The 27,451-nt window shown below is 42.8% G+C and overlaps 1 long non-coding RNA gene and 1 other non-coding gene across 2 annotated transcripts; one reads left to right on the top strand and one right to left on the bottom strand.

Moving 5' to 3' along the window:
- The first annotated feature begins 3,473 nt into the window (after positions 1–3,473).
- LOC114116691 (uncharacterized) lies at positions 3,474–13,699 on the top strand. Its single transcript, XR_003590543.3, has 3 exons — positions 3,474–10,027; positions 10,664–10,808; positions 12,513–13,699. It is a non-coding gene; the product is annotated as an uncharacterized LOC114116691 (long non-coding RNA).
- A 9,666-nt stretch (positions 13,700–23,365) lies between these two features.
- On the bottom strand, positions 23,366–23,476 carry LOC114116729 (U5 spliceosomal RNA). The gene has a single exon (XR_006061064.1). It is a non-coding gene; the product is annotated as a U5 spliceosomal RNA (small nuclear RNA).
- Between the last annotated feature and the right edge of the window lie 3,975 nt (positions 23,477–27,451).

Below are 27,451 nucleotides of genomic sequence, written 5' to 3'. Positions count from 1 at the left end.
CACATGGCACCACAGAAATGAAGAGAAGGGACCGGGAATGAACTGGGAGTACTCTGAATTCCACGTCAAAATAAGAGGATGAGATGGAAAGAAAATCAGGAAGATGGGCGCGATCACAAGAGAGGGGGCAGTTGGCCCTTTGCAAAGGGGCCTCCGGGACCTAGGGTTTGGATAAGGCAGTGTCTGCCTCTCCCTCCCCTTGGCCACCCCTGGACATCGGCCTCTGCTGAAGCTCCGTCCGCAGGAGGCAGAAGACTGGCCGACACTCTCATCCCCTGCGGGCCCCCTTTCTTGGTTGATGGGGCATTTTAGCGGAGCAAACACATCCACCCTTAAACTGAGAGGATGTTGCTGAGGATGGCATCCTGCCGCCCAGACTGGATGGGACATGGGGATAAGCTGACCTCTGAAGGGCAGGGGCTGCACCAGGCTCTCCCCTCTGGAGTGCATGGTTCCCAGAGCCCGGGGACTAATTCTTACAATCCTTCTCCTTCAGAATCCCATCGTGTGAGAGGGCAGGGCTGGGGTGCTGTCTCCCACATGGCTGGAGCTGGTGCTCTCCTGGCAGTGAGGTGTCGAGGTCATTTCCAGTCCAAGTGCCTCCGTTTCCCAGTCAGCCTTCTGCATGTAAACCAGCCTCTGGACCTTGGCTCACTGGCTCATTGGGGAGCAACTATTCAGGTGTGTGTTTCTTTCCTTAACACATTAGTACAATTAAAAAATACTAATCTATCTAATATCTATCTAATCTATCTAAAGATGAAAGTGAAAGTAGAGAGTGAAAAAGTTGGCTTAAAGCTCAACATTCAGAAAACGAAGATCATGGCATCTGGTCTCATCACTTCATGGGAAATAGATGGGAAAACAGTGTAAACAGTGGCAAACTTTATTTTTTTTGGCTCCAAAATCACTGCAGATGGTGACTGCAGCCATGAAATTAAAAGACGCTTACTCCTTGGAAGAAAAGTTATGACCAACCTAGATAGCATATTGAAAAGCAGAGACATTACTTTACTAACAAAGGTCCGTCTAGTCAAGGCTGTGGTTTTTCCAGTGGTCATGTATGGATGTGAGAGTTGGACTGTGAAGAAGGCTGAGCGCCGAAGATTTGATGCTTTTGAACTGTGGTGTTGGAGAAGACTCTTGAGAGTCCCTTGGACTGCAAGGAGATCCAACCAGTCCATTCTGAAGGAGATCAGCCCTGGGATTTCTTTGGAAGGAATGATGCTAAAGATGAAACTCCAGTACTTTGGCCACCTCATGTGAAGAGCTGACTCATTGGAAAAGACTCTGATGGTGGGAGGGATTGGGAACAGGAGGAGAAGGGGACGACAGAGGATGAGATGGCTGGATGGCATCACGGACTCAATGGACGTGAGTCTGAGTCAACTCCCAGAGTTGGTGATGGACAGGGAGGCCTGGCGTGCTGCGATTCATGGGGTCGCAAAGAGTTGGACACGACTGAGAGACTGAACTGAACTGAATCTATCACTTTTTCTCATTCTTGTGTTATAATATTAATTTAAAATTTAGGCTTTGTTTTATCATTTTTGAAGTGAAAGTCGTTCAGTCGTGTTGGACTCTTTGCAACCTCATGGTCTATACAGTCCATGGGACTCTCCAGGCCAGAATACTGGAGTGGGTAGACTTTCCCTTCTCCAGCAGATCTTCAAACTCAGGAATCGAACCGGGGTCTCCTACATTGCAGGTGGATTCTTTAGCAACTGAGCTATCTGAGAAGCCCTTTATCATTTTTAAGGGGTCATATTCTATTCAAATGTTCATCTCCTTACCATTTTGGTGGAAGTCAAGCCACCATCAGTCCAAGGTGCTGAAAGTCCAGCCACCTCGTCCATTGTCCCCAGCCTTCATGTCTAGCTATTGGGAGCCAGCCCTTCTGCTTCTGGGGACCTTTCCCACCTGCCTTTGGCTTTTTCAGCCCTCACTGTACAGGGTTTCCAGCATGAGACCTCTGGGAAGGAATAATTGAGGTGGAGCAGGTGAATGGAAGCAGAATTGTGGCAGGTGTGGAGTCAGGAGGTCGCAGAGGGAGGTGCACACTGTTGAAAAGTCTCCTGTTTTGTGGAAACATCCAAACTTGACAAGCCCCCAAATATTACACATTTTGAAAATAATATAATGTTGAGTTCTCTTGCATCAGTTTCAGGTAATTTTCCTATTTGGGTTATGAAAACAGAGATTCCCATTAGAGCGTCTCTGCTCACATTTATCAGAAGAGGAAGCTCACGGAGGATTTTCTCTCCTGTGTATGTGCTCACTTCTGAAAGTAATCATTTGCTGTCTTCGTTCGTGTTCAGCTCAAACGACATGCTTCACTAGAAATGTATGTCACACTCAGGCAGTCTCTTTGGTAGCTTCCGTGCCATGTGGGGAGCCCAGATCACTTAGGTTAATCAAAATAGCACCCTTTGTGTGTGCCACTTGGTCACAGAAATCTCTAGTTAACTACAGTTTTAACCACCTTTGGGGCTTCCCTAATAACTCAGCTGGTAAAGAATCTGCCTGCAATGCAGGAGACCCTGGTTCGCTTCCTGGGGTGGGAAGATCCCTTGGAGAAGGGAAAGGCTACCCCCTCCAGTTCTATGGCCTGGAGAATTCCATGGACTGTTTAGGAGCCTCCCCCACCCCCCAACTCCGGCACCCCAGGTCTGGCCGCACCTTTGTTTGGTTTCCTGTGTTGAGTGAAGTGCCTTCCACGTTGAGTTTGGAAGGTGCAGAGTCAAGTCTGTGTATCCAGAGTGCTGTGCAAAAGTAAGCTGCCAGCCCCTGGGGACCCCACATCACACATCTTTCAATAGCACAGTTGTCGAGAGAACCACGCCAGCACATGAGAGCTCAGGGTCTGGGTGGGTGTGCTGCACACGGACGTTTCCCTGATGGTGACGGCCTTAAATCCCGACTGTTTACAGTTCAGACATCTTCTCGAGGGACCGTTAGTGAGAAGGCAGGCAGTAGGAGGTGGCCGAGTGCCTTTCAGGAGGTGAGGGCTTTCCATGATGGACTGTCTGAGGGATTTCAAAACAGGGATATCCAAAGATTTTTATTACCAAAGTAGAATTAAGCAACAAATTCTTGAGACTCTCCATAAATCAGAAATTACCACCCCCCAACAAAATAAAAATATCTAGCCGAGCTTTGGGGAGTGAAGTATTAATTTATCTAAGTGACATGTTGACTGCAGGGCGCTCTCAGGAGACCTCTCTTCCCCCTTCCAGCTGAGATGTCCGACCGTCCCTCCTTCCTGCCTTTGGAATTTGTAACACGTTGTAAAAGGCCCATTCCAATTCTATCACAGGGAATGGAATCCAAGGAGTTCACAGTTACTTCAGCTCTCTGAACTTATAAAAACATGTTAGTGAAAGAAGTACTGTACTTTATGATTAAGAGAGATGTTAAAGTTTCAAAAATTGTAATTACGATGGAAATGTAACAGTTTTCCCAAGTTCTTGTCTCTGATTTATATACAACTTCCAGCAAGTTACTTCGGTTCTGTGGGCTTCGTTTCCCTGTCTGTGAGAAGGAATGTGTTTTTCGAGCTTAAGTGCTAATGCTTCTTTATTTTGATTGTTTATTCAATATCTCAGTTACTTTGACACTGGCTTAAAAAAAAAAAAGAGCTGAAGGAAATTGAAGAAGTCACCATGGTCCCCAAACTTTGAATTTTTGTGTTTTATCCATTTTTAATCTGCGAGGCTTTAGGAGAGATCATGGCAACATATTCCGACCATGTCTGCTGTCTCTTTGACATGTGTATGTGCTTGTGTGAGTGTGTGTAGGTCACTTCCAACTGGTAGGAAGTGATACCCTTCATGCACCTGATGGCTTGAAGTGTCTCTTAGACTCTTTGCTGTTTCAGTACAGCACAGACTCCAAGTTTAATAGGAAATATTTAAAATAAATATATTAAAAAATGGTATTTTCAAAATTAATGAATATTATAATTTTAGTACCATTTTTGTCCAATAAGTAAACTGTTAAGATTGTCAGCTAAGATAAATGGAATTTTCCATCCGTATCTTTTGAACAAACATGGGAGCTCACTGTGGAGGCTAGTGGGCTCTTGGTCTCTAGGGCCCAGGATGGCACTTGACAGGGGATGCAGGGCTGGCCCCAGAGCTCCTTGGTGGTGAGGAGGGAGTCTCAATGACCCCCTTCAGGCAGCAATGTGTACATCAGGATGAAGCACTTGTAAACCCGAACACAACAAAATTCTGATTTTTCTTCATCATGTCTCGTAAGCTTTAAATAATACCTAGCTGTCAAGTCATTTCAGAAATTCCTGTTCTGATGTTTAGGTGCCGCTTGCCTCGCTCTTATTTGGAGAGCCAGGGTCCACGACCGTGGTGGGGGTGGAGTGCGGTCCAGCCCGGCAAGAGGGGATGTCCTTGTGGGTCAGGATTTCCAGGCGAGAGTCCACCTGCTGGGTGTCTCTGCAGGTGGGCAGGTGTGGTAAGCCGGCAGGCAGATGCAGAACCATATTGGTTCCTGGTGCACACTGCGTTTCTCATTTTGTACAGCGTTTTTCCAGCTGAGAATGTTGATAAGTCAAGGAATGATGCCAATATTTACAAAGTGCACATGTTACAGTATCTGTGTACAGAAGTGACCCTGGATGTTGAGAAGTCTTTAGATGAGGATTACACACATTTGGAAGAATAGTGTCTCTCTTCACCACCTAATAGCAGATGATTTGTTCTGCTTCTTCCTTTGCGTAAGCAGAGGTTTTTCAAGATTTAGTTAGTTAAAAGGTTCATGCCTTTCACTCCTTCAGCATAGGTTTTATTTTTTTTTGCATAAAATTATGAAGTTGTAATGTCCTAATTGTGAAAAGGAAACAACAGCTTGAAACATAGAAACATCTCACTGTAAATGACTAATGTGGTGGGGAATCTGGAAAAAACCTATTCAATTTCCACCTTAAAAATTATTGTTTAACTTTATGTAGCACAGCTACACAACACAAATATGAATCTCCTAAGGGCCAAATCGTGTTTTCTGAGACTAGCTACAGTACAAGTTTCTCGTAAAATTATTGAGGATTGACCTTAAGTGAATGCCTTGCTGGTTAAGTTGGCAAAACTCTTATTTCATAACACGAAAGTTGGTAAGACGTCCACTGTAAATGGCCAGGTCAGTGCTTCCAAGCTTCTGAATCTAAGATAATTTGAGGCTGATGGGAAGGTGTCCTTCATAATAGTGCAGGCAGGTTAGAATATATCTGAGCGCATTCACTCACAGCAGAGCATCTCAGCACGCCTACGGACTCACAAGCAGCTTGGTCAGGTCAGCGTCTCAGAGGGCTGGTACTTAAGCTTGCCTTGGATTAGTATTTCACATGCTATTAAAAAATAGGTTTCAATGGCTTAGTCGGGTTTGAGAAGAGAAAGTGAATTCACAATGGCTTAGTCGGGTTTGAGAAGAGAAAGTGAATTCAGTTATAGAGCCATGCCAAGATGGAAAACATGCTTTGATTCAATATGAAAAATAGCCAGAGTTCTTTTTAGTGTGTTTGCATAACAAAAATAGCTGGTGCTATGAATTTCATTTTTGCCAAAATTGTGGCATTCACTAGGGGAAAAAATGGCACATGAGCCCTTTATGTGGATAAATTTATACTCCGAGTCTCGAGGTCGAGTGGTGAGGGAGGCCGCGTTAGGGCTTGTCTCTCTAGCAGAGAGGTGGAGCCTCTGTGAGGTCATCTTATATGAAACAGCTCTTTAATACGACTGTCTTGATTTTGGAGACAGCGAGATGGCTTTGTTTTGGATGCTAATGATTATTTTCCCCCTTTTATCTGTATTGTGTTAATTTAGATGCTGTTTAGATGTTTTCCCTGTGCTCTTTATGGGAAAGGTGGTGTCCACAGTTTTGTCGACTAACCATGCAGTTTATAGAATGCAGATATCTTCCAGCTCCTGTTTGCTGGTTGATTTCTCGTGATTTCTTGTGAATGCAGCCTGCTGTCCACTCAGCTGGGACAATGCCTCTCTGAGGATGCTTGTCTTGAGGGTGTGGTGACTTTCTCTGGCCTTGGGTTTTGCCAGCAACTCTCAGTGGTGTCCTCCTGGCGCGGGGATGTGTTTCCGTGATGCTGAAACTTTCAACCTGGGCCTTCATAGTAACAACAACACTGCTTCTGCCTGGGATTTCTCTGGAGCCCTCATCCTTCCACATTCTCCTCTGAGTGCCAGCTGCCCCCCACCCCACCCCGCTGTCTCCGTTCCCCTCTGTCTGGTTGGGACCCCTGGGGACTCGCATCAGGGCAGGTCCTCATCCTAAACCCTCACGAAGGGCCTGGGAGATGTTGGGTGCTGTATGGGTCTTGCTCCCAACCTTCCAGGAGCTCCGGTGGGTGGGAACACATACCTGCAGGGGCCCCCTCGTTGCTGCAGCAGGGCCAGTGGAGAAGGTGGGCAGAGGTGGGGGGTTGTTACACAAACCAGCGTCCTGCTCATAGAAGGGAGGGGGTGGCGGGACTTTGGGTTCCGCCTTGTGTTGAAACAAGTACATGTGTTTGAGCATGCAAGTTGTTGCATAAATGAATAACTTTGTCAAACTATGGATGAAAAGGAATTAAGGCAAAAAGTATGATATCTAGTAGGATGCATGATAGGAAGGCAGCCTACCAGTTTAGGACCTTCTTTCTGTGGGACCATGTGTCTGTTCTATGGATCTCTTGCTTCTGTGAAACATCTGGAAGGTTGTTGCATGACTGCTTCTCTCTGAAAGAAAGTTCCTATTAAAGTATGTACACTGTGAGGAGAGATCAGTCGTGATGCCGGAGTGGGAAGAAGCCTGGGCCGTGCTGTCTGTCCACAGGTCGTCCTCCTGAGGGTGCTTGGATGCGGGAAGTAAGGATGTGTGTGCCCAGCCTCCATACAGTTATCCAGCTGTCCTGAGCTTTACCAGCAGGGAATAATGTATCATTTCAGAGGTTTACTAGCTATCTGTCCCTTTGTTTAGATGTAAAGATTAAAAAGACAATACAACATAAAAACCCAAATCCACCCCCCTATCCCAATCTAACCCTACCTTTGGCCAGGAAAAGGAAAACAGAAACCCTCCTCAAAAATGCTTCCCAAATACTTTGGCTTTGCCTGAATTGGTGTATTTGGTACTGGAAGACGGGCTTCCCAGGTGGCTCAGATGGTAAAGAATCTGCCTGCAGTGCATCCCCAGGTCAATTCCTGCAGTGCAGACCTGGGTTCAGTCCCTGGGTTAGGAGGATCTCCTGGAGAAGGGCATGGCAACCCACTCTAATATTCTTGCCTGGAGAGTCCCATGGACAGAGGAGCCTGTCACCAGAAGAGTTTTACTTCAGGATTTTGGAAACAAGTTTTAAACTATTCAACAAAAATAGATTTTTAATGTTTTATATTTGTGTGAAAATATCCACAATTCTCTTCCTTGATGATCTTCTAAGCACATAACTATTGTTCAGTTGCTCAGTCATATCCAACTCTTTGTGACCCCATGGACTGCAGCACACCAGGCTTCCCTGCCTTTCACCATCTCCTTGGTCAAACTCATGTCCACTGAGTCGGTGATGCCATCCAACCATCTTATCCTCTGTCGCCCTCTTCTCCTCCTGCCCTTAATCTTTCCCAGCATCAGGGTCTTTGAATCAGGTGGCCAAAGTATTGGAGCTTCAGCTTCAGCATGAGTCCTTCCCATGAATATTCAGGGTTGATTTCTTTTAGGATTGACTGGTTTGATCTCCTTGCAGTCCAAAGGACTCTCAAGAGTCTTTCCCAACATCACAATTTGAAAAAATCAATTCTTTGTATCTCAACCTTCTTTATGGTCCAGCTGTTATATCCCTACATGACTACTGGAAAAACCATAGCTTTGACTATATGGACCTTTGTCGGCAAAGTAATGTCTCTTATGCTGTCTAGATTTGTCATAGCTTTTCTCTGAGGAGCAAGTGTCTTTTAATTTCATGTTTGCAGTTCCCATCTGCAGTGATTTTGGAGCCCAATAAAATAAAATCTATCACTGTTTCCATTGTTTCCTCATCTATTTGTCATGAAGTGATGGGACCAGATGCATGATTTAATGGTCTCTGTTAGTTCTTTATAACTGTGCTTTATGGGTGTACCAATCACACCATTCTCTAAATACCGGTTGTCTTAAACACTCCAAGTACTTGCATTGTTTCTGAAGAATATTATCTAGTCTGTCTGTGAAACTCCTTACAGAATTCCTTGTCTTTCTGCCTCAGTAGAGCGACATTCAAACCTTGATTTTTGTGTTCCAGACCCCTCTCTCTTTCATTTTCTGTTCCATTGACTGGAAAAAGGCTCCTGGTTTCTGCTGTCACTGGTTTAGCTATTTGGATTAAATCCTAGTCTACCATACTTATCTCCTGAAGTCACTTTTCCTGTGCAGATCATGGTGTATACGTGTAATAAATAACCCTGACCAGACTGGACCTGAATATGTGAATTCTTTCACCTTGTCCATCTTTAGTAATGAATGGTGAAGCTTGTATGAGAGGAGAGAGGTTTTTTGAACACACTGAGTTTGATCAAATGTGTTTGTTTAGTCTGTTTGTTGCTAACTCTGAGAGCAGCAACTACGAATCCAATCTTTGATGATTTCTGTAACTGAAAAAAAAAAAAGCAAATAAAACTGACAGGCTGCCTAGAGGCTCCAGATTTTATCCCAATGTCTAGGTGGGTGTGTGGGTCTGGAGCTGAGCAGGGCTCTGAGAGAGGTGGCCATGGGAGTGGCCTGGGTGGATGGGGCCACGGGCTGTCACCACGGCGGTGGCCGAGGTTCAGGGTTGGCCCTTTCTTCTCCCTGCCTGGTGACCTTGGCTGCTCTCACAACTTAGTCAAGTGTCCTTAGCTGTCAGATGAGAAAAATTGTCCCACTGTGAGGTTTAGAGTTAGAGGAGGTGGCCTTTGTATAACGCTGGCCGACACGATGCCCGGCAGCAGGAGGCCCTTCTCCCTTGAGACCCCATTGCCTCTCTGGGGTCCTCTCCGGGGGCTTTGTGACTTTCTGCCTTGTGGTTTATTCTGCATTTAATGCCAGCTCTTTAGAGACAAGGTCTGTGTCAGATTCATCTTTGTTCCTTCTATAGTTTCTAGGGGACAAAATATTCAGTGACTGTTTGTTTAATGACAGTATGACTGAGTGATCCTGTGTAAGTGAGGTAAATATTTTTACTGTTCCTAGTAGGGATTTTAAGGCTTGATGCCTGATGCCGGCTGACGGGATGTGTGCTGTGAACATGGAAGTGTGTTGTGTGCCCAGATCTGGACTTCATGGGTATAGCTGGTGGATTGTTGCAGATTCAAGTGTCATGTGCCTCAAAGCTAGAATCTGGGCAGATCGTAAAGTAACCAATGAGTTTGTCCCACAGGGAGTGCCTAACTTTTCTGCGGTGGATCTGTCATGGGCTGCAGGTCTTTGTCAAAGGGATTTGAGAAATTGTACAATTTCTCCACCAGTGAGTGATAAAGGGGCCCACGTTTTTTCATCATAATGAATCATTGTGTGTTCAACTGCTTCAAAGTCTTGCTCTGTTCTTTGAGATTCCGAGGTGACTAGTGGCTTGTCCACACGTCACCTTGTTTCTGAGTCCGCCAGAAGCTCAAAGAGCTGTTCTCTGCTGGCCTTTGGTCTCAGAGAGATCTGGGTAGGCATGATCACCTCGTGTGCCCCGTGGAGCCAGGGAGCCTTGAGAACATCGCACTTATCTGATTGTTGGTGGCACTGGGACGCGTCACACGTTTAGACATGTCAGTTGACTTTGTCTTAGTGTTTTCAATCACAGATTTGCCTCCTATACTAATATTTCTTATCTTCCTTAAGTATTAGTTGCATTTAGTTTTTGTATGGTGATCCCTCTGCTCCCAAAGAGGGACTCAGACTAAAGTGTCAACCATGCTTTGCTTTCTTTACTAGAATGAACTGCTCTGATAGATGGAACTGCTTGTACCATCTCAGATACGAGCAGCTCTGTGTCATTGTGGAGATGCATAAAGCAGTCCAGGTCTGTATGCGTCCTTCTTTCAGCCACTTTCTTTACAATTACAGTATTCTACTCTCCCTTCTCATTACTTTTCTGAGTTTATATTAAGTTCTAGTAAATCGCTGTATAAAATAAAATCAAGGAATTTAAAAAAATGATTGAGAATATAAATCACATGGACTTCTCAGGTGGCACTAGTGGCCTGCCAATGCAGGAGACTGAGATTTGAGTTTGATCCCTAAGTCAGGAATATCCCCTGGAAGAGAGCATGGCAACCCACCCTGGTATTCTTGTTTGGAGAATCCCATGGACAGAGCAGCCTGGTGGGCTACAGTCCATGGGGTCACAAAGAGTCAGACATGACTGAAGTGACCTAGTGTGCGCGCGCACACACACACAAACACATAAATAACATGCCTCAAATGCTATGGAGAAAATGAGCACTGAAGAGAAAATGGATTCACTGTAACTGCTGTGAGGAAGGGTTAGCATCTTGCCCTGTTGAGTTGAGTCAAGACCTCGGTGGAAAGGTCAGTTCTGAGCCATTTGGGGTCGCCATCTTGGAAGCCATGATTTCAGTGTGGGGGTGTTGGTGCCACAGACTCTCTAGCTGGGTGTGCCCACCTTTCAGGACAAGACGCTTTGTTTTCAATACAGGTCCTTGAAAACATTGTACTCGGAAGTCATCTGATTTCTGGATTAAGTTGTAAGAAACCCATGTTTTGCTGTAAATGTGATGTGGAAGAAAAAAATTCAAAGTTATCTTGTGGCTCAACTGAATCCAAATGCATCAACTACGGAGGTAGGAAGAACTAAAATGGTAAATGGAAAGGAACTTGGGGAGTGGGCCAGGTGGTGGGTAGGGTTATGAGCCATGCCTCCATAGCTTCATTTTTATTTTGTTCTCATTTTGAAACCAGTTAGATTAAGAGAAGTTGGTAATAGAAAGTAACTGAATTCCCAGAAATGAACTGCATTTTTCTATTCTTGCTCCTTCTTTTCCTGTTTTATTGGTCTCAGACTTGTGTTTTACATGCGATTACGTGAGAGTGAGTGGTGTAGTTCATTAGCTCAGCCAGTAGAGGGGAATGACATCTGTGCCCACTCATCACGGTGTGATGTCTTCTCCAACCCTCTTTGTTATTCTCCGGCATGGTCATAGCACGGCCTTGCAGATCAGCGCTGGCCAGGGAGGGCAGGGCTCGTGATACGTGGGGAGGCGGCCTTCATTTTCTGAACTGTGTTCCCATAACTCCCTTGTTTTTATGGCCATTTCTGACGTCTGTTTCTCTGTCTCTGCCACTACATCCTTGTCCTACTTTCAGTGTGTTTGTCTCTTGGCGAGAGCCTGGTGTGTCCAGTGTTGGCCTTCTCTGTGCCCGTTAAACCTAACACCCTCTTAGGTACCTCTTTTCTGGAACAATGACTTTCACAAAAATCCTGTTTATGGAGGAAAGATACTAGATGATATCACTTGTTAAACCACCTATTCACCCTAGATGTCAGAGCTTCTATTCCTGGCCGAGGCAAGTCCATAAGCAATCTGCTAGACTTGAATCCCCAGCCGCTTCATTTTGTAGAGCTTGTCTGTCACCTGTGTAGCTTCCCTGCTCTGACACTGGGGCCACTGCCTCACACCAGATGGCCCCCCAAGCTCCATCAAGGAGGCACTATGATGTTTAAGTGTCATCGTTTGTTGGAGTTAGCTGTTCTTTGTGAACTGTCCTCTCTGAGCAGTGTTCTTTTCTTCTTTGTCTTAAGTTATTTTGTGATTTAGATCAGGAAAAAAATATTGAATAGGAATTGCCAGTAACATTAGTTGATTTCATTTTCAGCTCTGAGAGTCAAGGTGGATTCTTTCAGCACTAGATCACATCCCGTGCATTCCACTGGGCGAAGTTCTCCAAGTTGCTGGGGTCCGGGTCTGCCCTGGGAGGAGGAGGGAGCTCTCGCTGGGGAGGGGCGCTCGCTCCTCCAGCCAGGAGAAGAGACCTTCTCCAGTTACAGGGGTGGGTCCAGGTCTGAGGACTCCTGCTTGGCAAGGTAGACGAAAGAATGTGTTTATTAGGAACTGGCCGCAGAGCATAAATGGATGTTGAAATAGACCAGAACCAGGCGAAGCGGCCCACCAGCAGATAGCCATAAAATAAGGTTACAAAACAGAGCACATCCTTGCCCTGCCTGCCTGCTCTGAGCCTGGGGTCAGGCCCTCCGCCTGAGCCCCGCTTCCCATCTGGTGTGCAGCTCACTCACACAGCCTCTCAGCCTGTCTCCTCGGCCCAGGCTTAGCCAAGGTGTCATGTCTCACCCTCTCGTTTGTAATATTTATTTCGGATTATTTGTCTGTGGGCCGGCTGCCTTTGAGCTCTTCTAGATGAGACCCAGGCTCTGTTCTGACATGCTGGGCTTTCTGGGAGGAGGACAGCGGGGAGGAATTGCCTGAGTGTGCTATGGAATTCTCAACGCAGAGACCCCAAACCCACCACCACCCCTCTTTCTTTCACAGATAATTCACCTCTTAAAAGAGTGTCTTGACTCTGGCCCTTTCCAAGCCGTCATCTGAGAAGAAAGGAAGTTTGCTTGTTCTCTGGGCTGCAGCCTCCGTCACCGAGTCCAAACACAAGAAGAAATGACTGGGAATCAGACCATGGTGATACCATGCTGCATGCTGCAGATGTGCAGCCTGGAGGCAGTTTGGGACTCACTCTTCAACACCAGTCAGGTCTCCTCCGAGTGTCCACTTCCCGCAGGGTTGGTATATGGCCGTGCCCGAGGGGAGACAGAAGTTTGCTTTAATAGCAAGATGAGTCAAGTATGTTTGCTTTTGCCCATCCTTTTCTATGGCTTGTAGAACATCTGGGAATTTTTAAAACTCCCTACCATAGCACAAATAGAGCCTTAAATATAATAATGTCATCAAGTCCTTGTGATTTTATGAGATAGAGGTAATTATGAAGAAAGTAACTGTTAAGTTCACGAGGCCTTCCCCGTAATGATGGCATTTAAGGTCTTGAGTACAGTGCTTTTCAGTGTAAAGATAACACCTGATTACTCAGTCTTCTGCAGTCAGCAGCAATAACTTATACATGTGAAACTGAGCACAGGGGCTTCCTGAATAGAGCATTTCATTATTATTATTGGCCATCTCAAGGACTCTTTACAAATTCAGAGTTGGAGTTAACCCCGGGAAAGTATGTCAGAATTGCTGGGGGAATGAAAGAAGGATAAGAAATATGAACTTTGTTTTCTATACATGTGAAGATTTAGGGACAATAAATACAGCAAGTCTTGTGATTCAGACCCAATTTACTGTTCTAACTTTTTAGGGAAAAAAATGAAAAGAGGAGGAGGAATAATAATTTTCCTGTATTTTTTATGGCAGCTATAAATGTCTTCTTAAATAGGGCACCTGTTCAAAGGAATATTTTCTTGTATGTAATACTAGAGTGATGAAGCCAATGGAAAAACTTTGGAAGAATAAAATTCCAAGATTTGATACTTTCTGGGGAGGAGGTTGGAAAGGCAATGATCTTTTAAGTTTTATTCTCTTGCAATTTTGCTACTCACTGAAAACCATTTTCTAGTGATGGAAACACACTAGGGACAAGGAGAGATGCTTTAGTCCACCTGCTGATGCTTGTACTCAGCTACCCCGCCTTCCAGAACCTCCAGTAAAATGTCTGCCATGGCTGATCTGCGTGTGTGTCTCAGTGACTCTCTCAGTGCATCAGGGCTTTGGAGCATTGATCAGGGCCAAGTTCAGTGGGATATGAAATTGGAGTTTCTCTGTATTGAATTGGATACCTTCTTTATAGATTCAAGTGCATTTTGTGGAGAACCATGCAAAACCCTTTTAGAATTCAGACTGGAAAATATATTGAAACCTTCACACTAGTAAGATATTTCCTTCCTCTCATCTATCCATTTGTTCACCTATCTGTCTTTGCACCTGTCCATCCATCCATCCATCCATCCATCCATCCATCCATCCATCCTCCCATCTATCCATCTGTCCATCCATCCATCTGTCTATCCATCCACCCATCTGTCCATCCATCCACCAATCCATCCATCCATCCGCCAGTCCATCCATCCATCCATCCATCTGTCCATCCATCCATCCACCCATCCATCTATCTGTCCATCCATCTATCCTCCCATCCATCCATTCATCTTTCCATCCATCTATCATCTATCCATCCTTCCACCCGTTCATCCTCCCATCCATCCATCTGAAGTTATGGAATATATGTTACTGGTTGACTTACTTTTTTGCTTAGCCTAACTGATGGAAAACTGAGAGTTAAGTTTATAACTTAAAAGCTATATTGCTCAACTTCTGTAACAAAAATAATAGTTATAATAGTTAAGATTTATTAAGTACTTACTAAGCTTCTTCCAAGGTACTAAGGAAACACTTTACATAATTCTGTCATTTAACCCTTATTACTGCCCTGCCATAAGACCAGCACAATCCCTATTCAGCAGGTGATAGAGCTGAGGGTCACTGAGGCAGTTGTCTTGTGTAGGTGACAGTTAGTTAGTGTTGGAGCCCATGTTCAGATCCCAGCAGCCTATCCCAAGTCCTGGGCTCATAACAGTGCCTGAACCTCCTCCAGCCTGGGTCCTCTGTCACAACATCGTCATTCATAGTCTGGTTCTTTGATAGGTCAGTTATAAGAGGGTCATTTGTTGTCAAGTGCTTCAGAGTTGCTTTAAGGTCAGATGTGAGACAAATAAGAGGAGCATTATACGTAAAGTCAGTGATTATTTCATCTGACTGGCACCTGTCTACTTTTTATCTTTGGAGGACCAGCTCTTCTCCTTAGCATGGGTTTCTACATGGAGCTAAGTTCCTTATTCCTTTTATCTGTAATCATTTAGGTTTTAAAGTCATTTTGAATGATAAAGCATTTCAATCATGAAATGTAAATATTTTAATAGATGGCCTGTGTGTGAATTTAGTTGATTCAGTCCTGTCCGACTCTTTGTAATCTCATGGACTGTAGCCTTCCAGGCTCCTCTGTCCATGGGTTTCTCCAGGCAAGAATACTGGAGTGGGTTGCCATGCCCTCCAGGGGATCTTCCCGACCCAGTGATCAAACTCATGTCTCTTGCATCTCCTGCATTGTAGGCAGATACTTTATTCACTGAGTCACCTGGGAAGCTACCACCAAGATAAAAGAGTTGTTAACTTATAATTTCTCACTAAAAATAAATAAGATGTAAAGATTTATTTAAAGCCACCTTCTTTCTCATCCTTCTTCCACTTGCCTTTCACAGAGGAAAACCATCCTGAAATCACCAGAGACATCCTGGCATTGATTACTTTCCATACATCTTTTGGGAATTTCCCCTTAATTTCAGTTCAGTTCAGTTCAGTTCAGTCTCTTAGTCGTGTCTGACTCTTTGCGACCCCATGAACTGCAGCACGCCAGGCCTCCTGGTCCATCACCAAATCCCAGGGTTCACTCAGACTCATGTCCATAGAGTCGGTGATGCCATCCAGCCATCTCATCCTCTGTCTTCCCCTTCTCCTCCTGCCCTCTATCCCTCTCAGCATCAGAGTCTTTTCCAATGAGTCAACTCTTCACATGAGGTGGCCAAAGTGCCAGCTTTAGCATCATTCCTTCCAGAGAAAACCCAGGGCTGATCTCCTTCAGAACAGACTGGTTGGATCTCCTTGCAGTCCAAGGGACTCTCAAGAGTCTTCTCCAACACTACAGTTCAAAAGCATCAATTCTTCAGTGCTCAGCCTTCTTCACAGTCCAACTCTCACATCCATAGATGACCACTGGGCCATAGCTTTGACTAGACGGACCTTTGTTGGCAAAGTAATGACTCTGCTTTTGAATATGCTATCTAGGTTGGTCATAACTTTCCTTCCAAAGAGTAAGCATCTTTTAAATTTATATGCACATATATATGTTATTTACACTAGGACAACAGCCTTGACTAACTCAATGAAACTAAGCCATGCCGTGTAGGGCCACCCAGGATGGGCGGGTCATGGTGGAGAGGTCTGACAGAATGTGGCCCAATGGGGAAGGGAATGGCAAACCACTTCAGTATTCTTGACTTAAGAACTCCATGAACAGTATGAAAAGGCAAAATGATAGGATACTGAAAGAGGAACTCCCTGGGTTGGTAGGTGCCCAATATGCTACTAGAGATCAGTGGAGAAATAACTCCAGAAAGAATGAAGGGTTGGAACCAAAGCAAATTGGAGCCGATTATACAGAGTGAAGTAAGCCAGAAAGAAAAACACCAATACAGTATACTAACACATATATATGGAATTTAGGAAGATGGCAATGACGACCCTGTATGCAAGACAGGGAAAGAGACACAGATGTGTATAACGGACTTTTAGACTCAGAGGGAGAGGGAGAGGGTGGGATGATTTGGGAGAATGACATTCTAACATGTATACTATCATGTGAATTGAATTGCCAGTCTATGTCTGACGCAGGATGCAGCATGCTTGGGGCTGGTGCATGGGGATGACCCAGAAAGATGTTATGGGGAGGGGAGGTGGGAGGGGGGTTCATGTTTGGGAATGCATGTAAGAATTAAAGATTTTAAAATTTAAAAAATAAAAAACTAAAAAAAAACAAAAACAAAACAAAACAAAAAAAACAATACCCAGCTGTGGATGTGACTGCTGATAGAAGCAAGGTCTGATGCTGTAAAAAGCAATATTGCATAGGAACCTGGAATGTCAGGTCCATGAATCAAGGCAAATTGGAATTGGTCAAACAAGAGATGGCAAGAGTGAACATCGACATTCTAGGAATCAGCGAACTAAAATGGACTGGAATGGGTGAATTTAACTCAGATGACCATTATATCTACTACTGCGGGCAGGAATCCCTCAGAAGAAACGGAGTAGCCATCAAGGTCAGCAAAAGAGTCCGAAATGCAGTACCTGGATGCAATCTCAAAAACGACAGAATGATCTCTGTTCATTGCCAAGGCAAACCATTCAGTATCACAGTATTTCAAGCCTATGCCCCAACCAGTAATGCTGAAGAAGCTGAAGTTGAATGGTTCTATGAAGACCTACAAGACCTTTTAGAACTAACACCCAAAAAAGATGTCCTTTTCATTATAGCGGACTGAAATGCAAAAGTAGGAAGTCAAGAAACACCTGGAGTAACAGGCTAATTTGGCCTGGGAGTATGGAATGAAGCAGGGCAAAAGCTAATAGAGTTTTGCCAAGAGAACACACTGGTCATAGCAAACACCCTCTTCCAACAACACAAGAGAAGACTCTACACATGGACATCACCTGATGATCAACACTGAAATCAGACTGATTATATTCTTTGTAGCCAAAGATGGAGAAGCTGTAAACAGTCCGCAAAAACAAGACCTGGATCTGACTGTGGCTCAGATCATGAAATCCTTATTGCCAAATTCAGACTTAAATTGAAGAAAGTAGGGAAAACCACTAGACCATTCAGGTATGACCTAAATCAAATCCCTTATGATTATACAGTGGGAGTTAGAAATAGATTTAAAGGCCTAGATCTGATAGACAGAGTGCCTGATGAACTATGGACTGAGGTTTATGACATTGTACAGGAGACAGGGATCAAGACCATCCCCATGGAAAAGAAATGCAAAAAAGCAAAATGGCTGTCTGGGGAGGCCTTACAAATAGCTGTGAAAAGAACAGAAGTGAAAAGCAAAGGAGAAAAGGAAAGATATAAGCATCTGAATGCAGAGTTCCAAAGAATAGCAAGAAGAGATAAGAAAGCCTTCTTCAGTGATCAATGCAAAGAAATAGAGGAAAAGAACAGAATGGGAAAGACTAGAGATCTCTTCAAGAAAATCAGAGATACCAAGGGAACATTTCATGCAAAGATGGGCTTCATAAAGGATAGAAATGGTATGGACCTAACAGAAGCAGAAGATATTAAGAAGAGGTGGCAAGAATACACAGAAGAACTGTACAAAAAAGATCTTCACGACCAAGGTAATCACGATGGTGTGATCACTCACCTAGAGCCAGACATCCTGGAATGTGAAGTCAAGTGGGCCTTAGAAAGTGTCACTACGAACAAATCTAGTGGAGGTGATGGCATTCCAGTTGAGCTGTTTCAAATCCTGAAAGATGATGCTGTGAAAGTGCTGCACTCAATATGACAGCAAATTTGGAAAACTCAGTAGTAACCACAGGACTGGAAAAGGTCAGTTTTCATTCCAATCCCAAAGAAAGGCAATGCCAAAGAATGCTCAAACTACCGCACAATTGCACTCATCTCACATGCTAGCAAAGTAATGCTCAAAATTCTCCAAGCCAGGCTTCAGCAATGTGAACCATGAACTTCCAGATGTTCAAGCTGGTTTTAGAAAAGGCAGAGGAACCAGAGGTCAAGTTGCCAACATCCACTGGATCATGGAAAAAGCAAGAGAGTTCCAGAAAACATCTATTTCTGCTTTATTGACTATGCCAAACCTTTGACTGTGTGGATCACAAGAAACTGTGGAAAATTCTGGAAGAGATGAGAATACCAGATCACCTGACCTGCCTCTTGAGAAATTTGTATGCAGGTCAGGAAGCAACAGTTAGAACTGGACATGGAACAACAGACTGGTTCCAGATAGGAAAAGGAGTTTGTTAAGGCTGTATATTGTCACCCTGGGTATTTAACTTACATGCAGAGTACATCATGAGAAATGCTGGGCTGGAAGAAGCAGAAGCTGGAATCAAGATTGTCGGGAGAAATATCAATAGCCTCAGATATGCAGATGACACCACGCCAGCTTGTCTTCCTGTGTCCCTGCAGCACTGTGTGGGGTCAGACCCACTAAATTTTGTCAGTCAGGCAGTAGGTATTATCTCTTTCCTGTAGCATGCTTTCCCCTGATTACTAGTTCAGTTCAGTTCAGTTGCTCGGTCATATCTTACTCTTTGTGACCCCATGGACTGCAGCACACCAGGCTTCCTAGATTACTAGAGAGGGCTTGAAATATTTACTTCTGTGGCTTTTATTGGGCTTTTGTCATCTCTGAAATTCTGATTTTATATAATTTGCTTATTGCTGAGTTAATTTCATATTGATTGGTTGTATTCTTATGTATCCTGGATAAAAACTCTTTTGTGAGTTACATGGTTTGAATTGTAAATATCTCTCTCTTGTGGATTAGCTCTTCACTTTGATTGTAGTATCTTTTGTCATGAAGAAGTTTTAATTTAATTTACTTTTATTATTGTTTTATTTATTTATTTTTTAAAATATAAATTTATTTATTTTAATTGGAGGTTAATTACTTTACAATATTGTATTGGTTGTGCCATACATCAACATGAATCCACCACAGGTATACCTGTGTTCCCCATCCTGAACCCCTCTCCCTCCTCCCTCCCCATACCATCCCTCTGGGTCGTCCCAGTGCACCAGCCCCAGGCATCCAGTATCATGCATCAAACTTGGACTGGTTATTCGTTTCATATATGATATTACACATGATTTAATGCCATTCTCCCAAATCATCCCACCCTCTCCCTCTCCCACAGAGTCCAAAAGACTGTTCTATACATCTGTGTCTCTTTTGCTGTCTCGCATACAGGGTTATCGTTACCATCTTTCTAAATTCCATATATATGCATTAGTATACTGTACTGGTGTTTTTCTTTCTGGCTTACTTCACTCTGTGTAATAGGCTCCAGTTTCATCCACCTTATAGAACTGATTCAAATGTATTCTTTTAAATGGCTGAGTAATACTCCATTGTGTGTATGTACCACAGCTTTCTTATCCATTCATCTGCTGATGGACATCTAGGTTGCTTCAATGTCTGGCTATTATAAACAGTGCTGCGATGAACATTGGGTACATGTGTCTCTTTCAATTCTGGTTTCCTCAGTGTGTATGCCCAGCAGTGGGATTGCTAGGTCATAAAGCAGTTCTATTTCCAGTTTTTTAAGGAATCTCCACACTGTTCTCCATAGTGGCTGTACTAGTTTGCATTCCTGCCAACAGTGTAAGAGGGTTCCCTTTTCTCCACACCCTCTCCAGCATTTGTTTCTTATAGACTTTTGGATCACAGCCATTCTGACAGGTGTGAAATGGTACTCATTGTGGTTCTGATTTGCATTTCTCTGATAATGAGTGATGTTGAGCATCTTTTCATGTGTTTGTTAGCAATCTGTATGTCTTCTTTGGAGAAATGTCTATTTAGTTCTTTGGCCCATTTTTTGATTGGGTCTTTTATTTTTCTGGAATTGAGCTGCAGAAGTTGCTTGTATATTTTTGAGATTAGTTGTTTGTCAGTTGCTTCGTTTGCTATTATTTTCACCCATTCTGAAGGCTGTCTTTTCACCTTGCTTATAGTTTTCTTTGTTGTGCAGAAGCTTTTAAATTTAATTAGGTCCCATTTGTTTAGTTTTGCTTTTATTTCCAATGTTCTGGGAGGTGGGTCATAGAGGATCCTGCTGTGATTTATGTCGGAGAGTGTTTTGCCTATGTTCTCCTCTAGGAGTTTTATAGTTTCTGGTCTTATGTTTAGATCTTTAATTCATTTTGAGTTTATTTTTGTGTGTGGTGTTAGAAAGTGTTCTAGTTTCATTCTTTTACAAGCGGTTGACCAGTTTTCCCAGCACCACTTGTTAAAGAGATTGTCTTTACTCCATTGTATATTCTTGCCTCCTTTGTCAAAGATAAGGTGTCCGGAGGTGCGTGGATTTATCTCTGGGCTTTCTATTTTGTTCCATTGATCTATATGTCTGTCTTTGTGCCAGTACCATACTGTCTTGATGACTGTGGCTTTGTAGTAGAGCCTGAAGTCAGGCAGGTTGATTCCTGCAGTTCCATTCTTCTTTCTCAAGATTGCTTTGACTATTCGAGGTTTTTTGTATTTCCACACAAATTGCGAAATTATTTGTTCTAGCTCTGTGAAAAATACCGCTGGTAGCTTGATAGGGATTGCATTGAATCTGTAGATTGCTTTGGGTAGTATACTCATTTTCACTATATTGATTCTTCTAATCCATGAACATGGTATATTTCTCCATCTATTAGTGTCCTCTTTGATTTCTTTCACCAGTGTTTTATAGTTTTCTATATATAGGTCTTTAGTTTCTTTAGGTAGATATATTTCTAAGTATTTTATTCTTTTTGTTACAGTGGTGAATGTAATTGTTTCCTTAATTTCTCTTTCTATTTTCTCATTATTAGTATATAGGAATGCAAGGAATTTATGTGTGTTGATTTTATATCCTGCAACTTTACTATATTCATTGATTAGCTCTAGTAATTTTCTGGTGGAGTCTTTAGGGTTTTCTATGTAGAGGATCATGTCATCTGCAAATAGTGAGAGTTTTACTTCTTCTTTGCCAATTTGGATTCCTTTTATTTCTTTTTCTGCTCTGATTGCTGTGGCCAAAACTTCCAAAACTATGTTGAATAGTAGTGGTGAAAGTGGGCACCCTTGTCTTGTTCCTGACTTCAGGGGAAATGCTTTCAATTTTTCACCATTGAGGATAATGTTTGCTGTGGGTTTGTCATATGTTGCTTTTATTATGTTGAGGTATGTTCCTTCTATTCCTGCTTTCTGGAGAGTTTTTCTCATAAATGGATGTTGAATTTTGTCAAAGGCTTTCTCTGCATCTATTGAGATAATGATATGGCTTTTATTTTTCAATTTGTTAATGTGGTGGATTACATTGATTGATTTGCGGATATTGAAGAATCCTTGCATCCCTGGGATAAAGCCCATTTGGTCATGGTGTATGATCTTTTTATTTATTTATTTATTTATTTTTTTCTTTCTTTTTTTATTTTATTTTATTTTTATTTTTATTTATTTATTTATTTTAATTTTAGTTTTTTATTTTTTAAATTTTAAAATCTTTAATTCTTACATGCATTCCCAAACATGAACCCCCCTCCCACCTCCCTCCCCATAACAACTTTCTGGGTCATCCCCATGCACCAGCCCCAAGCATGCTGCATCCTGCGTCAGACATAGACTGGCGATTCAATTCACATGATAGTATACATGTTAGAATGTCATTCTCCCAAATCATCCCACCCTCTCCCTCTCCCTCTGAGTCCAAAAGTCCGTTATACACATCTGTGTCTCTTTCCCTGTCTTGCATACAGGGTCGTCATTGCCATCTTCCTAAATTCCATATATATGCATTAGTATACTGTACTGGTGTTTTTCTTTCTGGCTGACTTCACTCTGTATAATCGGCTCCAGTTTCATCCATCTCATCAGAACTGATTCAAATGAATTCTTTGTAATGGCTGAGTAATACTCCATTGTGTATATGTACCACAGCTTTCTTATCCATTCATCTGCTGATGGACATCTAGGTTGTTTCCATGTCCTGGCTATTATAAACAGTGCTGCGATGAACATTGGGGTACATGTGTCTCTTTCAATTCTGGTTTCCTCGGTGTGTATGCCCAGAAGTGGGATTGCTGGGTCATAAGGTAGTTCTATTTGCAATTTTTTAAGGAATCTCCACACCGTTCTCCATAGTGGCTGTACTAGTTTGCATTCCCACCAACAGTGTAGGAGGGTTCCCTTTCCTCCACACCCTCTCCAGCATTTATTGCTTGCAGATTTTTGGATCGCAGCCATTCTGACTGGTGTGAAGTGGTACGTCATTGTGGTTTTGATTTGCATTTCTCTAATAATGAGTGATGTTGAGCATCTTTTCATGTGTTTGTTAGCCATCCGTATGTCTTCTTTGGAGAAATGTCTACTTAGTTCTTTGGCCCATTTTTTGATTGGGTCGTTTATTTCTCTGGAATTGAGCTGCAGAAGTTGCTTGTATATTTTTGAGATTAGTTGTTTGTCAGTTGCTTCATTTGTTATTATTTTCTCCCATTCAGAAGGCTGTCTTTTCACCTTGCTTATAGTTTCCTTTGTTGTGCAGAAGCTTTTAATTTTAATTAGATCCCATTTGTTTATTTTTGCTTTGATTTCCAGAATTCTGGGAGGTGGATCATAGAGGATCCTGCTGTGATTTATGTCTGAGAGTGTTTTGCCTATGTTCTCCTCTAGGAGTTTTATAGTTTCTGATCTTACATTTAGATCTTTAATCCATTTTGAGTTTATTTTTGTGTGCGGTGTTAGAAAGTGATCTAGTTTCATTCTTTTACAAGTGGTTGACCAGTTTTCCCAGCACCACTTGTTAAAGAGATTGTCTTTACTCCATTGTATATTCTTGCCTCCTTTGTCAAAGATAAGGTGTCCATATGTGTATGGATTTATCTCTGGGCTTTCTATTTTGTTCCATTGATCTATATGTCTGTCTTTGTGCCAGTACCATACTGTCTTGATGACTGTGGCTTTGTAGTAGAGCCTGAAGTCAGGCAAGTTGATTCCTCCAGTTCCATTCTTCTTTCTCAAGATTGCTTTGGCTATTCGAGGTAGAGTTGTTCCTCTCCACGGAAATCTTTAGTAAAAGGCGAAAGATTTATACGGTCTGAAGAGAAACCAGAGTATGGTGTATGATCTTTTTAATGTATTGTTGGATTCTGATTGCTAGAATTTTGTTAAGGATTTTTGCATCCATGTTCATCAGTGATATTGGCCTGTAGTTTTCTTTTTTTGTGGCATCTTTGTCAGGTTTTGGTATTAGGGTGATGGTGGCCTCATAGAATGAGTTTGGAAGTTTACCTTCCTCTGCAATTTTCTGGAAGCGTTTGAGTAGGATAGGTGTTAGCTCTTCTCTAAATTTTTGGTAGAATTCAGCTGTGAAGCCGTCTGGACCTGGGCTTTTGTTTGCTGGAAGATTTCTGATTACAGTTTCAATTTCCTTGCTTGTGATGGGTCTGTTAAGATTTTCTGTTTCTTCCTGGTTCAGTTTTGGAAAGTTGTACTTTTCTAAGAATTTGTCCATTTCTTCCATGTTGTCCATTTTATTGGCATATAATTTCTGATAGTAGTCTCTTATGATCCTTTGTATTTCTGTGTTGTTTGTTGTGATCTCTCCATTTTCATTTCTAATTTTATTGATTTGATTTTTCTCCCTTTGTTTCTTGATGAGTTTGGCTAATGGTTTGTCAATTTTATTTATCCTTTCAAAGAACCAGCTTTTGGCTTTGTTGATTTTTGCTATGGTCTCTTTTGTTTCTTTTGCATTTATTTCTGCCCTAATTTTTAAGATTTGTTTCCTTCTACTAACCCTGGGGTTCTTCATTTCTTCCTTTTCTAGTTGCTTTAGGTGTAGAGTTAGGTTATTTATTTGGCTTTTTTTCTTGTTTCTTGAGGTATGCCTGTCTACTTTTATTTTTAAATTGGTTTTTATTTCTTTTAAAATTTATCTTTGGCCACACCATACCCCATGTGGTACCTTAGTTTCAGACCAAGGACCAAACCCACGCCACCTGCTTTGGAAGTGCAGAGTCTTAACACTGGATGGCCAGGGAAGTCTCCCAGAGGTTTTAATTTTAATACCATCAAATATTTTAATCTTTTTATGATTTTTTTGTTTTAAGTAAGTTTTCCATGCTGCAGTATCATAAAGATAAGCTCTTATGCATTTGTCCAGTTTTTTGTGTCTCACATTTAAGACTATAACTCATGTTCAAATTCTTTCTGGAACTTACATTAGCTCTTGATGAAAATACAGACAAAAGGAGTACTTGGAATAGAGAAAAACATGTTAGGGAATGATTGCTAGTTCTTTAAGTTCAAGAAGTTCTTTAAGCTTCTAATATAAATTGGATCTATTTATTTCATTCTTTTTCATAAATTCCATCTTTAGATCTCTGTATGATTCATTATTGATAATTTCCTCAAACCTTCTAACTTAATACTATTTCATTAACCTGTGTGTAATCTTCAATTGGACCTACTGAATTTTGTATTCTAATAATTGTTTTTACTTGTGGGATTTTTTGTTGGCTCCTCTAAGTATTGCGCATTCTTTACTAAGGTTATAAGACATTCTTTGACATCTTGTCTATTTAAGTATTCCCATGTGACAGTCTCTGTAAAAGTGTCTTGTTATCTGCTGTTCTAGGTGTTCCACTTATCTGTGTGCTCTTTGTGTCGACTCTTACTGCTGCGCAGTTCTTTCTTCATGTGTTTTGTATTTTAGGGCTGTGAGATCATCTTTAGCAGAACTTTAGCTGTTGAGATCCTGTTGGGTTTGAGGTTGGTGGGCCTTTCCAAGAATAGTTTAATGCCTGTTTTTGTGAGAATTACTGAAGGTGGTCCTGTTGTTTTCAGGATTCCTACAGTATGTTGGTGGGTCATTTTAAACCCAACACACCAGTGTTTTGTTGTCTGGGATTTATAGTCTTAGGTGGTTGCTGTTATTTTCCTTCCATAGCCCAGCATGAGACAGACAAGAATTTGTATCCTCATGGGAAGGTCCTTGTCCATCTCTTCACCAGGGACATAGTCCTGGGTGTCTGGCCCTTCGCAGTGAGTTGGTTTGAGCTCCCACCATGACTGGTTCCACTGCCTGCTTCCTGTTATGTGGGTGTGATAACCTGGCCCCAAGGTGACAACATCTCACCCTGTTGGCCCCTGGGGTGATGGATCACCTCGGGGATTTCAGCCATCTCCTTATACTAGGTGCCTTGAGTTTTCTCTTTCTTTCTTCTTTCTAGTTGATTTGTTTTTACTTTTTAACCTACCCGCTCTGGGTACTCATGGTGAAATAATGTTCAGGTTATCTGAGTTGCTGGTATCTGCAACAGGAGCTTGAATCTTTCACAGTCTGTTCAGGGAGCAGAGCCCCATGGACCCCTGTGGACCCTTGGGCACTCCCAGCCTTATGACAGGCTTCTCTGGAGTTTTCAGATTCTGGCTCTTCTGGAGAAATCATCCTAGTCTGCTTGTTGAGGGCTTGTCTCATCTCGTGCATTGAATGTCTTTGGGCCCCATTTACCCCATGAACTGTGATGGCGCAAATCCAGCCCTGTCTCCCAATACCCTCTCTTCAAGTGCTGAACCCCGTATCTGTCTGCTTTCCCATTGTGATCTGCCATTAAGATGTCATTTCCCTTTCATATTTCTTTAGTCTCAAATCAGCTTCTAAAATCTCAACATTTCTTTCAAAGATACCTCTCCTGTCTTCCTTTATTTTGATTTCATTATTAAAAAACACTCCCCATCTGATAATAGGTCTAAACCTGCTTTTCCAGCCAGTCTAGTTTCTCTTTGATTATTCAAGCAGACAGAGTTCCCTGGTGCAGAGTATTCTGGGCACCGGCCTTTTAAAGCTCAGGCTTCACGTTTGGGTCTGTCTGTAGTTATTTCATTATGTTATTTCTTTTTCTCAGCTCAAGATTGTGGCACATTCTCTTTTTAATAAATGCCTCTGTCATTCAAAACTGTTCAGTGGGCACCTGCTCTGGACAAGATATTTTTCTAGATCCTTGGGAGACACCTGTGAATGAGACAGTTCTCCTTTTCTGTCATAATTAATAAAACTTTATGATCCTCCTAAGGATAAAATCGCAGTTCATGTCTCTGAAACCTAATAGTCAGATCTAACATAATTCACGAAACTGGGTGTGCCAGTGTGAGAGCTTGTGGGTTTGGGCACCTCCACAGCTGCTGGACAAGCAGGGCTCAGGCCCTTTCAGACCCTCCTAGCCCCTGAACTCAGGCTGTAGGGTCGCAAGTGTCACAAGCCTTACCGTCAGCATCAGCCCACAGCCCAGCACAGCCCAGCACCCGTGGGCTCTGCAATCCCATGTCTGTGTCCCAGCCTCCTGGTTTCTTAAAAGCCCATTGATAGGATGGGCATCTTCTTCCCATAGGAGAGTCTTGGCCTGTGTGGAACCCCCAGTGGCCAAGTATCCACTAATTCAGTGGCCGGTATCCACTGAATCCCCACCGATGGGGCTGGGGGAGTGGGCGCCAGGCTGAGGGTAGGCCCCGAGCCCCCTCTCTTTCCCCCTGGGAGGAGGGAGAGAAGCAACAGTGCCATCCTCACTGGGTTCCCCCCCCCCAGAGACAGGAGGAGTGAGCGTGTGTCAGGAGAATGTACCCCTAGTGAGGACCCTCCCAGTGTAGCTCTTAGAATCTGGGGGTCAGCATTGGCCTAATTACAGTTTCAACAAAATTCATGCTCTCGGCCTTGTGGAGATACTATAATTAATTGTAGTTTTACTCTTTCAAACTTTGGGAGCATCAGTGGCTGCTGCTCAATTTAAAGGCTGATGTAATGATGTGTCAGGGCTTACCAGGAGGCTCGGATGGTAAAGAATCCGCCTGCAACACAGGAGACACAGGTTCGATCCCTGGGTTGGGAAGATCCCCTAGAAAAGGAAATGGCTACCCATTCCAGTATTCTTGCCTGGAGAATTCCATGGACAGAGAAGCCTGGTGGACTACAATCTACAGGGTCGCAAAGAGTCAGACACAACGGAAGTGACTGAGCATGCACACATAGAATATGTTGGGTAGTTTTTGATTTTATCATAAAACTGAAACAAGGACACAGGGGTTGGATTGAAA

This window comes from Ovis aries, chromosome 10 (assembly GCF_016772045.2).
Source record: "Ovis aries strain OAR_USU_Benz2616 breed Rambouillet chromosome 10, ARS-UI_Ramb_v3.0, whole genome shotgun sequence".
Taxonomy (NCBI): domain Eukaryota; kingdom Metazoa; phylum Chordata; class Mammalia; order Artiodactyla; family Bovidae; genus Ovis; species Ovis aries.
The sequence above is the reverse complement of the archived record's forward strand: the minus strand, read 5'-3'. Positions and strand labels throughout refer to the sequence as shown.